Here is a 13042-nt window from a genome sequence, read left to right on the forward strand (position 1 = left end):
GCTCTGTCCGGCAGGCTGAATATTCGTACCTGTTTTACTGCTTTGCACCTGAAGCAGAATGTCTCGGTTTCAGCACCGACTGAAGTCTTATTGAAAAAATTTCCCCAGCAGACTAGACAATGGTTTCAGATACCTCGATCACCACCAACCCTCGCAGCTGATATGGCCCTTCGTGGTCGGCTGGGCGTTAAGCAAACAAACAAACAAACAAACCCTCGCAGATCCCTATGATGAGAGAAGGGGGGAAGAGGGGGGGGGGGGGTCGGGAAGTCGTTATTATGGGGGCGAGGACGCCCCCATTCTATACGGATAGTTTAGAGGTTGACCATGGGCAGCGCCATTTTGTTGTGAAATACGTCATCAGTTTGTGTACACAGGAAGTTGTGACATCCGTCACCCTATGGGAGGGGTGAAGGCAACATTGTTCATCTGTAGAAAGTTGTGAAATCCGTCACCCTATGGGAGGGGTGACGTCAAAATTGGTCATCACAGAGTTTGTGTAACACAGGAAGTTGTGAAATACGTCACCCTATGGGAGGGGTGACGTCAAAATTGTTCAACAAAAACATGATATGTCGCATTGTGCAGGGTCAACTGCAACAAACTCAAACCGAGCCATTCATACCTAGCTGTATTTGAGTGACTTATATACCCGACATTTTTATTTCTTATTTTTAGCACAGGTGTAGGAAAAATCATGAACCAAAATGTTATTTATTTTCTAATTTAACATTTTTTTTACAAATATGACCATGGTCTTTTAAACATACAGTGACATTAAACATTGTTATGTTAAAAAAAAGAAAAAAGAAAAAAAGCTTTTGTGCAGAAATCAGAAAATACATTGTACATTTTACCTACAGGCCAAACAGTGTCTGTTGGCGGCAAAGGGCCCAGCAAGTTGCTATTTTTAGATCGATTAAAAGTTGTCAAGAACAGGCGCTTACATTTGGATGTGTCCACTGATAGTAGGTTTGGTTGTGATCAATCAGAATGATGTAGGAATAAAAATGTATGACAGTTTGGTATGATGACATGTAATTCAAATATGCTGAAATGTAATATTATACATGATATAATATTATTATGGCTGTTGCCATGACCATGAACCCCAAGAAAGGTTTAATGTTATGTAAAATCAAAATACCAAAATCAAGCACCTACTAATCTGATCTACGGTGCGGCTTGGACCAACTCGCTCAGCCAGCCAGCGCTGCGAGACTTACAGCGGCCAACTTCGCCGCGGCGCGCTCATTGGTTCAGTATTGAACTTGCGTCAAGGCCGATGCGCGTAGATTCCCAGAATGTTTACTTTCGGTTAGATTCTTCGACAGCATTCGCAGAGGTGACTGCCGTATTGTGTACCGCAGTCAGAAGTAATTTATTACTTTTGGGAGTTTAGTAACGTGATATCAGTTTTCAATTGTTCGTTCACTTATATTGCTTTCAGATTTAACACACAAGAAACAGTAGCACGGTTTTCGTTGCGAAAATGTGCATTGGCAGTGCTACGCGATCGAATTGTGTATTATGTACACGCGGTGTTCTGGAAAAGACCGAAGCGACATGTGACGTCAGTCGTTCAGCCCGCGAGCGGTGGGATGGGGGGGTTCACATGGTTTGTTTGTTTCAGAACCACACCCATATACACACATTTCACATGTAAACCATTTGTCCGCCCCCTGTCGATATTTATCGACTAAGTTCCTTGTGACTAAACTGGCTTTGATATCTGTACTTCAAGGAATGGTTGCAGCAGAAGGGCGAGGGTAGGTGGTGTGTGAAAGTGTGTGTGTGTGTGGTGGGTGGGTGGGTGGGGGTGGGGGGGGAGTGCGTTGCTGTTCAACAGAATGTCAGTCGGTTCTTAGGCCATATAATTCTGCTGTACTTGTTCTAAGTCTTTGTCAGATGGCAATTCTCTTTAGGGAATAATTTATCTGGGGAAAATGTTGCTGAAATGCCGTGTACTAGGTAATACAGATTGTCTGGTAAGGATCACAGAATAGCTGCTTTGTAAGTCACAGGAATTTTAACCAAGGTTCACCCTGTTTGGCAGAATGTTCAGTTTTCGCTATGAATCAGAGACTAGACAAATGCATGGGTTCAAGCTTCAAACGCGGCAGAAGAACGGTGCCAGTCAGCTGGTGGTAAAGCAACACAAGGGCTCGCTGCGGGTACTCATTCTTAGGAGCGCACCTGAGCCCGAAAAGATCATTCTGTGAGCTGCTCTGGTCCAGCTTCAGTACTTTGCACCCGTGCGTTTCTCGCAATGCGGTAGGTGCCAAACGGGGTGAACCTTGGTTAAAATTCCTGTGACTTAAAAAGCAGCTATGGTCATGGTAGCATGGTGGATCCTACCTGGCAGAACTGCTTTTATCAAACACACATCATTCCTAAAAGATTAAACACAAATTAAAGTTGTAAGCACATTTTTAGTGACAAACGCCTTCTTCTCCTTCACATACTCAGCACACTCAATACATCATTCACACATACATACATTCTTCCTAACACCCATAAATGAGAGGTCAAAATAACAAGAAATTCCTAAGAGGTAGTAAAAACACCACCGTCAAAGGGAAATAACCTTCTCAGTTGGTGGCAGTGACTGAGTGAGAATGGTTATTTCCCTTTGACCATGAAGATGTCCCTGTATAAGTCCTTGTATAATTTTAATCCACCAATAACTCCCTAACCGTGTGTTTGACTGGTCCCAATTTTTGTAAGGACCGTCTCAGGAATGTATAGAACCTGTTCACCAAGTTTGGTGACGATCGGTCCGTTCATTCTTGAGATCTTTGCGAACACAAACACACAAACACCCAAACAAACACCCAAACAAACACATCGAGTGAAACCTATACACACCCCTATACCGGGGGTGTAATAACCATATCTCGTGTGTACTCATGGAAACTAGCGCTTGCATAGATCTACGCCTGTCGTTGTATTACACCCATCTGAGCAGCATTATAATACTGTCCGGTTTCCTTACTGGCTGCATGGTACCATGGTCATACGTAGCAGAACTGCTTAAAGTACAGAATGGTCAGTTTTGTTGGTAAAGAACCAGAGATCAGAGGAATGCATTGGCTCGGGCTTCAAACCTTGCAGCAGAACTACCCTCAGAACGGTCATTTAGCGGCAGTAGCCAACGGAACTGCTCACAAAATGGTCATTTGTTGGCGTGCTCATGGAAGCAGCAGTCTGTTAATTGCGTTGCGGCCCATAGGGTAGCATATTAATCCTGCCCAGTAGCCTTTGATGTGGAAATGGTTTTCTGTGCTCGGGCGGCGTCACTGGACATAACGAGAGCCAGGAAGGGAGGAATTGACTTTGTTCTCCAATGTGTTTCCCGAAAGCGGCGTATGGCTGCCTGAATTGCGAGGTAAAAACGGTCATTCACGTAAAACCCCACTTGTGCAAGAACATGAGTGAACGTGGGAGTTTCAGCCTGTGAACGGAGAAAAAGAAGAAGAGTTCTCCAGTGTAACACTTTACCTGGAGTTTGTCTGTAGCTGATGCGGAGCACGGAGGTAGTTTACCACAGACACGTTAAATCTTTAGCGGGCTTGGGTATTATGTTAGGATTAGGTTAGGCTCATCCCACAATTCTGGGCAACAGTTTTTGCTCCATAAATTGCAAATGTGCCCTACAAAAATTAACCCCCCAAAATGTGGAGCACATTTACAGTTTTGGGGCCAAAACAAGAAGGCCTAATTAAAATGTGGGGCACAAAATGTTCGCCATAAGGGCAAATAAAGAAGAGTCCACAAATGAGATTTATCTTTGTCCTCTTGTTCTCGCCGTCTTTGAAATTCACTTTAAACTGGATAATTTAATGCATCCTTGCATCTACCGGCAAACTCGTCATGGTAAAGAAAAAGAAACAATCGTTTTAAATGGACCAAAATCGTCCAAGAAAGGGGCAGTATGGCTGTCTAAATGGCGGAGTAAAATCGGCCATACACGTAAAACACACACTAGTGCAAAATCACGAGTTTCAGCCCATGAACGCACAAGAAGAAGAAGTCCAAGAAATCCATGCGTGTCCAGGGTGTACGCAAAACTAGGTCCATGAAATGTTGAAGAATGAGAGAGCAGCAGGTGTATGAAGAACTACAGAGACTGTAGAGTGTAACTATAGAGTATTTAACTAACAGACTCTGGGGACCGTGTACATAGGCTTTCGCATTTTCTTCTTCTTCTTTGTTCATAGGCTAAAACTCCCACGGCTTTTACGTGTGTGGCCGTTTTTTACCCCGCAGTTTAGGCAGCCATACGCCCCTTTCGGGGGAAGACTTTCGGATTTGACTGGGGACTGTGATGAAACATCATGATTTGATCCCTTCATTTTATCGCAGTTCGAGTTATTCCTCGAGTAAACCTATTTTTGTGTGTGTGTGTGTGTGTGTGTGTGTGTGTGTGTGTGTGTGTGTGTGTGTGTGTGTGTGTGTGTGTGTGTGAGTGTTTGTGTGTGTGTGTGTGTGCGCTCGTCAGCCTTGCGTGTTTGGGTGCGCTCGTACGTGTGTGCGTGCGTGTGTGCGTGCGTGTATGCGTATTTGCGTGCGTTTATGCGTGCGTGCGTGCAAGCTTGCGATTAATGATATTTTTTAATGATAACAACTTGTGATGAGGGGAAAAACTAGGTCCCTCGAATCGACAAAACTACTGCTGAGTCAGCTAAAAGCACAGCGTGAATGTGATACGGATCTTCCACTACCACAATGCCGACTGTTTATGAGTTTTGGGCTATGTTGATGGGAAGCGTCAAAACAAACAGGAAGACTTGGGATATAGAACCATTTAGCGAAAGTAGTTCAGCGTACTATGTAATCTTTGGCTGTTTTTTTTCTGCTAAACGGGTCAAATTCGAACACGTCCGCCCGAAATGGGCGACCCCGGTATTGAAAGCCCCACAATATGTGACGCTGTGAATTCAATGCATAACGGGCGAAGGCAAATTTCTGTTTCGTAAAGACAGACAGTAACATATTTGTTCTTGTTCTTATTCTTGTCAAGCAAAGCAACAGGGATTTGGTACTGAACTGCGTCTTATAATTAGAGGCATACTAACGCACTCCCGTGTTTACAAAGTGTAGTTTGCCCACAATCGATGTCAAACGCACCATAAGACCCTATAATGACGATACGTCACCATGCGCGGACCATAATACATGCATTACAGCTTGTTCTAGCCTCTGAAAAAGTGAGGATGTCAACAAAGCCGCGGTGTTCTCTCCCTTGCATCAACGTTACATGTGTTGCCAAATCTATAAATAGGACGATCCAGATCAAAATGAAAATTCAAATATCTCAACATTTAAGGGGTCCTAGACCACAATATTTTGCAGGGAACTTAATTTAGTCTGTCTCCAGCTGTTGGTAAAGCAATTAGCGTGTATAGTCATCGAGTACATATGGCTTTAAGATTCTTCCCCTAAAATAATATTATTCCAACCCTTTTACATAGCCAATTCACAGTAGAATAAGCGACTGTCAAAAGTGCCGCCCAGTATATTATATAAGAGTCGCTTAGATTTACCAATAATTGGCTCGCCCTTTTCAAGGTCATGCATTTTAAATTTTCTGGAAATAGTTACCTTAGGCCAAAAAAAAAAATTTGTCTGTTTCTGGTCACCCGACCGACCCTAAATTTCGGCGCCGATCCTAAACTTTTTTTTTCCAAACTCAAAATTTTTTGTTGTTGTTGTTGTGGTAAAGGACAGGGTGAGAAAATGAACAACAAAAACGTGTGAAAACGAAAGTCCGCTGACGATTTGTAAATGTGTTGAGTGTCTTGTCTCAATGTATAGTGAATCCAGTCTCTTTGCGCGATTTTTAAAGTTAGTTTTATTGGTCTACATTTGGGGGTAAAAAAAAAAAAAAAATTAAAATAAAAAAAAAATCCCGACCTACCGACCCTATTTTTTTTAGCCATGTTACCAGAAACAGACAATTTTTTTTTTTTGGCCTTAGCACACTATCAGCACTAATAGCCACCAAAGCAAGTATCGCACACAATGAATGAGAGTCGCCCAGCATCTTCCATTCTGGGATTCCTAATTGCGGGGTCGCTCATTTCGGGTAGAACTGTTCTTAATCGACCCCATCAGTCTTACTTCTGTCTTGCAATGAAGCCACTAGTCCTAGCAAAACACCGTCAGTCCGTGTGCAGTCTGTGAAAACACACCTGTTGTACACCACACCTTTCTCTCTCAGGTAGCGGCGTGATAACGATCTTTCTCACCTTTACTGAAAGCAGAACCACTTCAAGCTTACCTGATACACTATTACCAAACTGGGAGCCATCATGTTCTCTTCAGACTTCGAAACCTGTCAGAAAGCTTAGCGAGACAATACTTTTGCGAAATACACTAACCAAACTGGGGTGCATCAAGTTGTTTTTAGACTTGGAAACCTGTCAAAAAGCTTATCGAGACAATATATTTTGTGATATACACAAACCCCATGGGGTACAGGAAGATGAACATATTTTACTTCCATTGCGTTTTGCCTTATCGTTTTCACTTCGCTCACACAAAACCTGCACAACTTTTTATCTGTGTTCTCATTCAAGAACACCAACATAGAAGTGCGTGGATAGTACCATACGTACCAGCTTGCCTACAGTTAAGATAAAACACCAAGTACCCTTATCTCTATGACCCTAGTTCTGGCGAGTCGGTGGAAGACTCCGCAACCCCCCGCGGGTTAGGGGGAAGAATTTACCCGATGCTCCCCAGCATGTCGTAAGAGGCGACTAACGGATTCTGTTTCTCCTTTTACCCTTGTTAAGTGTTTCTTGTATAGAATAGGGTCAATTTTTTTAAAGATTTTAGTCAAGCAGTATGTAAGAAATGTTAAGTCTTTTGTACTGGAAACTTGCATTCTCCCTGTAAGGTAATATATTGTACTACGTTGCAAGCCCATGGAACAAATTTTTGATTAGTGCTTTTGTGAACAAGAAACAATTGACAAGTGGCTCTATCCCATCTCCCCCCCCCCCCCCCCTCCCCTTTCCCCGTCGCGATATAACCTTCGTGGTTGAAAACGACGTTAAATACCAAATAAAAAAAAGAAAGAAAGACTCCGCAGCACTGTCCCCCCCCCCCCCCCCCCCCCCCCCCCCCCCCGTGGTGCGGTCTGTCCAGGCTCGTTGCCTTCCTGATACACGTCCCTCATAATTGGCCCACCTACCTTTCTGCAGCAGGAGCTGGCCTCGAAAACTACGATTCTGGAACTGTTACAGCTTGGGGTTTCTGTTGGCCTAGTTACTTACCTGGTGCTTACTTTCCTCCTGAGTACGCATCGTGTGGGCAAAGGAAGAAGTGAATTTAGTCTGGTCTGCCCGTCCGAAACTCTTGTTAACTCATGAGTAAAACAAATGTATGTGCAAAGGAAAGGGGTCTTCGCTAAATAGAGAAAAAAAGTTATGAATTCAGTATTTCTTGCCCATCCAAAGCGATTGTTTGTTTGTTTGTTTGCTTAACGCCCAGCCGACCACGAAGGGCCATATCAGGGCGGTGCTGCTTTGACATATAACGTGCGCCACACACAAGACAGAAGTCGCAGCACAGGCTTCATGTCTCACCCAGTCACATTATTCTGACACCGGACCAACCAGTCCAAGCACTAACCCCATAACGCCAGACGCCAGGCGGAGCAGCCACTAGATTGCCAATTTTAAAGTCTTAGGTATGACCCGGCCGGGGTTCGAACCCACGACCTCCCGATCACGGGGCGGACGCCTTACCACCAGGCCAACCGTGCCGGTCAAAGCGATTGTAAGCAACTGAGTAAGGAATGAAGGGGCGACGGAAGGGGTCTTCGTTGAGCATAGGCACATCTATGAATTCAGTCTTGTTTTGCCCGTCTAACGTGCTTATAAGCTCCTGGGCATGTGAGGGTAAAGGAAGGGGTCTTCTTTTGACAAAAGAAAAAACGTTTTCAGTCTTGTCTGCCCGTCGAACGCGCTTGTAAGCTCCCGAGTAGGGAATGTATGGGCAAAGGAAAGGGTCTTCGTTGCACAGAGAAAAGTGAGGAATTCAGTCTTTTTTGCCCGTCTTAAGCGATTGTAAGCTTCTGATTTAAGGGAATGTGTAGGCAAAGAAGGGGGTCTTTTTTGGACAGTGAAGAAGTTGTGAAATAAGTCTTGCCTGGCCGTCCAATGTGCTTGTGAGATGTCGGTAGCAATATTCTAGAAAGTCTTCCTACATAAGAAAAAGGTCTGAACAGAGACTAGGGAGCGTTGTTTTTAAGGTGAGCGATCAGTTTGGGCGGGTTGGGGTGGAGTAGCAAACACAAAAACCACTTGGAAATAAACAATAATACAGAAAACAATACAAATTAAAAACAACGAAACAAAATGCATTACTCTCCATCCCTTATTACGTGCAGCACAATTAGGCTCATTAGCAAGTAAGGGAATCCAATTAGTCAATGATAATGAATACGAGCTCAAGGCCCACGCTGAACACTCGCTGTCAGGGGAGGGTGAGGAGATTGAGGGGCCTACGTCGCTGACTGTGTGAGTAAAGGCGTGATCCCCAGAAACGATTGATGGGCTGGCCTACAGATTGAAACGCGACGCAACTTCATACGTACCGCAGCTGTTGTAAGACGCGAAGAAGGGTCGGTGTTTTTAGGGTAGAGCGTTAAAGAAGGCTTTCTTCCTGAGTATGCTTATCGTGTAAAACGCCACAGATCTGTACAGGCTTTTACGTTGTAATAAGAGCATCCTTCCATTTTGACACATCCTTAAAATTAACAGCCTGGCTGCTTCTCGCGAAGGGTGGGAATTAAAGACACGTTCCTTCCCGTGAAAACAGGTCAGCTCACCACCTCAGACCTGGTCAGGTGTTTGTTGGTGTTGGTGTTGGTGTTGTTGTTGGTGTTGGTGTTGGTGTTGTTGTTGTTGTGGGGTTGTTGTTTTTTTTTTTTTTTTTTTTTGGGGGGGGGGAGGAATAAAGCCTTCCCTCCACTTGGTCACATACAATAACAACCATAACAATAACAACACTTTATTCTCCCATAAAACGAATACATGAAAACGGAAAATTGCCTTCGACACGTCTAGACTGCCTCTGTCAACGATTATAAAATGCACACCAAAATAGAATGACAAGAACAAGAACATTCAAAAGAGGTAGATAAAACACGTATGTATGGTTATTGTGGTCAAAAATGAATAACCTGGACCGGATGCTCTCTGCGCACCGTGGGTTTTTTTGTTACTGAATTAATTTCGTAAAAGCCGCTAGTTATTTTTGTAAAGATACTATTTCATCCCAAAATAATCGAACTCACTATATAGCAAGCAGTCAGTCTGTAGAGTTTTTGGGGAAGTGGCCAAGTGGAGGGACGCGGTGAAGAAGACATGTGTGGTTATTGATGAAATGGTTTACTTGAGAAGGAAGGCATCTTTAACGAGAGAAATGAAGGCGAGGGTAGGGGAGGGAGAAGAGTTAGGTTGATATTCAAAGGTCTCACTGTCCCGTTAGTCCAGAGACGAGTTGCCCAGAGCGGTTCGCCACGGGTCGCCCGCAGTGCGAATGACAGAAAGCCGTTTCTTAGGGCAGTGCAGGAACACACCGGTGACACTGTGACGGTTCCCCTACGCTTTGTGTTCGGTGCCCTGACCCTTTGTGTTCGGTTCCCACTCGGTTCCCACACGCCAAAATTCGCGGACAAAACATCCATTTATGGTAGTATTACGCAATGTTGCTCTCTGAGAATGGTCTTGTTAGATCTGTGAGTGTTTACACTACATGCCTAGGTGCTGTTGGATTGAAGGTTTTTGATATTTTAGCCGTTATTAGGTAGAATGCCTTCCACTTTACTGCAAAACTGCATAATTCGTAGCATCGGCAAGAAATATCCTACCAAAAAATGCCTGCTTGGAACTGTCGTTGGTCCAGCAAAAAGTTCAACATGTCTGTAGCAGACAGCCCAAGTTTCAAGATTGTAGGGCCATCCAAACAGCCGTAATAATAAAAACAACAAAAGTAGTCAGTGAAATTGGCTGTGTTCGGTCCCCACACACTTTTGTGACGTAGGCGTGACGGTTCCCATAATTCATTGTGTCGGTCCCCACTTTCTGTGTCGGACCCCACTTTCGACCTAATTTCTCTGTGACGGACCCCACAACCAGCCTATTTTGTGTCGGTCCCCACACCTTCTTGGATTTATGACTTGCCGGTTACTTGTATCATTGTATTCATTGAATCTAATTGTCTCGGAGTTATTTTTCATCAAAAACCGGCAAGGCAGCACCTTTTGTGATACCAAGTAAGTCAGATGGCATCAGTATGTGTGTGTGTGTGTGTGTGTGTGTGTGTGTGTGTGTGTGTGTGTGTGTGTGTGTGTGTGTGTGTGTGTGAGAGAGAGAGAGAGAGAGACACAGAGAGAGAGAGAGAGAGAGAGAGAGTGAGAGAGAGAGAGAGAGAGATTGACACCTTTCCAGATCACTCCGGTTATGCGACACTACCGCGAGCGTCACTACCGCGTGTCACACTACGGCGAGTACGACACTACCGCGTGTAACACTACCGCGTGTCACACTACCGCGAGTACGACACTACCGCGTGTAACACTACCGCGTGTCACACTACCGCGAGTACGACACTACCGCGAGTATAACACTGCCGCGTGTCACACTACCGCGCGTACCACAACCGCGAGTACCATAACCGTAGAGAGAACGCATGCAAACTTACTTCTTGTGAGTTTGTGTTCTAACGGCTTTGATTGGAAGCAACCCATTCTATATGTATTCTGATAGTGTGTTCTGATCGTTTTGAGTTCTTGGTTAGCATGACAAACATTGAATTAGTGTTCAGAGAACAGACCAGGCCTTTTTGTTTTATATTTCAAGGAAACATTTCAACCTTTGCCTTCAGCCATGGAAGTCATAAAATGACACGCGGTAATGTTATACTCGCGGTAGTGTGACACGCGGTAGTGTTATACTCGCGGTAGTGTCGTACTCGCGGTAGTGTCGTACTCGCGGTAAGTTCTGTTTCCGTACCCGCGACAGCGGCAGCGACAAAAGAAAACGCGCGCAAACGCGTGACGTGTTTCCGTACTTGCGTTTTAAACATGCGGTAAAATCTGTAAACTCCCGCGTTGCCGCGCGACAACGCGAAAAAATCGCTCCAGGACCCTTTCAAAAAAATCGCGTCGCTTGCCGCTTGTCGCGCTGCTAACGCGTCGCGCGTGTGGAAACACTCCTGGTCATTTTCTATGTGCTTGATTTTCGTCGCACCGCTGGAAAAACGCTATCGCGGGTACGGAAACACAACTTTAGTGTGAGACGCGGTAGTGGTACTCGCGGTAGTGACGCTCGCGGTAGTGACCAGCACCCGATCACTCCACATAAACGCTGGTTCTGGTTGCATTGTGCCGCTGACATACAGCTAATAGGATTTTTACACCCCCGGTATAGGGGTGTGTATAGGTTTCACTCGATGTGTTTGTGTTCGCAAGTAGATCTCAAGAATGAACGGACCGATCGTCACCAAACTTGGTGAACAGGTTCTATACATTCCTGAGACGGTCCTTACAAAAATTGGGACCAGTCAAACACACGGTTAGGGAGTTATTGGTGGATTAAAATTATACAAGGCCTGGTATAGACGGACACCCCCGTTGGTCAAAGGGAAATAACCATTCTCACTGCCACCAACTGAGAAGGTTATTTCCCTTTGACGGGGGTGTAGTTCCTATCGGAGGAATTTCTTGTTTTATTGCTGATGATGCTGAACATGTATTTTACTAGTTTACCAATATGTATCTTTGACCCTGATAGCCTACGAAAACGGAGCAATCATGGCCCAACATTGGCCCAATGCTGAATTTATTGGCGCGGTGTTGAGCCTTAGTCGGGCCGTTGTCGTAGGCTGTCAGGGTTTATGTAGCCTTGTTCCATTGTATTCTGACTGTCATAAAGTAATTAATTTTAAGAGAAAGCAGTCATGAACACAAGGAGCTGGGAAAAGTTGCCTCTTACAACAAGCGTGCATAAAGACACATACTTGACACAGGCAAGTACTCTTTTTTTTTTTCAATCACCACTAGAAGTCCCTGGGCAGCATTTTGCTCTGAAAACTGAATCTCACATACGACAGGTGGATCTTTTATTTTAAAAATGTGCCAAATTGCATATCTCCAAGGCCTTAAGACTAAGAGTAGATATTGGGAAGGCCAGTTCAAGAAGGTGTGGGTGGATCAACACATAATTTGCTGGTATACTGGGAACCGCCCCAGAGATAAATAATGTTATATATTATTTGTGGCATAAACTAATAAAGTTAGTCTCTCTCTCTCTCTCTCTCTCTCTCTCTCTCTCTCTCTCTCTCTCTCTCTCTCTCTCTCTCTCACACACACACATACACACACATACTGATGTCATCTGACTTACTTGGTATCACAAAAGGTGCTGCCTTGCCGGTTTTTGCTGAAAAATAACTCCGAGACAATTAGATTCAATGAATACAATGATACAAGTAACCGGCAAGTCATAAATCCAAGAAGGTGTGGGGACCGACACAAAATAGGCTGGTTGTGGGGTCCGTCACAGAGAAATTAGGTCGAAAGTGGGGTCCGACACAGAAAGTGGGGACCGACACAATGAATTATGGGAACCGTCACGCCTACGTCACAAAAGTGTGTGGGGACCGAACACAGCCAATTTCACTGACTACTTTTGTTGTTTTTATTATTACGGCTGTTTGGATGGCCCTACAATCTTGAAACTTGGGCTGTCTGCTACAGACATGTTGAACTTTTTGCTGGACCAACGACAGTTCCAAGCAGGCATTTTTTGGTAGGATATTTCTTGCCGATGCTACGAATTATGCAGTTTTGCAGTAAAGTGGAAGGCATTCTACATAATAACGGCTAAAATATCAAAAACCTTCAATCCAACAGCACCTAGGCATGTAGTGTAAACACTCACAGATCTAACAAGACCATTCTCAGAGAGCAACATTGCGTAATACTACCATAAATGGATGTTTTGTCCGCGAATTTTGGCGTGTG

General features: G+C 44.4%; 1 long non-coding RNA gene across 1 annotated transcript in view; it reads left to right on the forward strand.

Moving 5' to 3' along the window:
• The first annotated feature begins 6707 nt into the window (after nucleotides 1–6707).
• The window catches only part of LOC138971064 (uncharacterized), a 115748-nt gene continuing 109413 nt past the window's right edge, over nucleotides 6708–13042 (forward strand). Inside the window, exon 1 of the long non-coding RNA XR_011457157.1 lies at nucleotides 6708–6820. This is a non-coding gene — a long non-coding RNA (uncharacterized lncRNA). The remainder of the gene's footprint in view (nucleotides 6821–13042) is intronic.

Source organism: Littorina saxatilis, linkage group LG7 (assembly GCF_037325665.1).
Source record: "Littorina saxatilis isolate snail1 linkage group LG7, US_GU_Lsax_2.0, whole genome shotgun sequence".
Classification (NCBI taxonomy): domain Eukaryota; kingdom Metazoa; phylum Mollusca; class Gastropoda; order Littorinimorpha; family Littorinidae; genus Littorina; species Littorina saxatilis.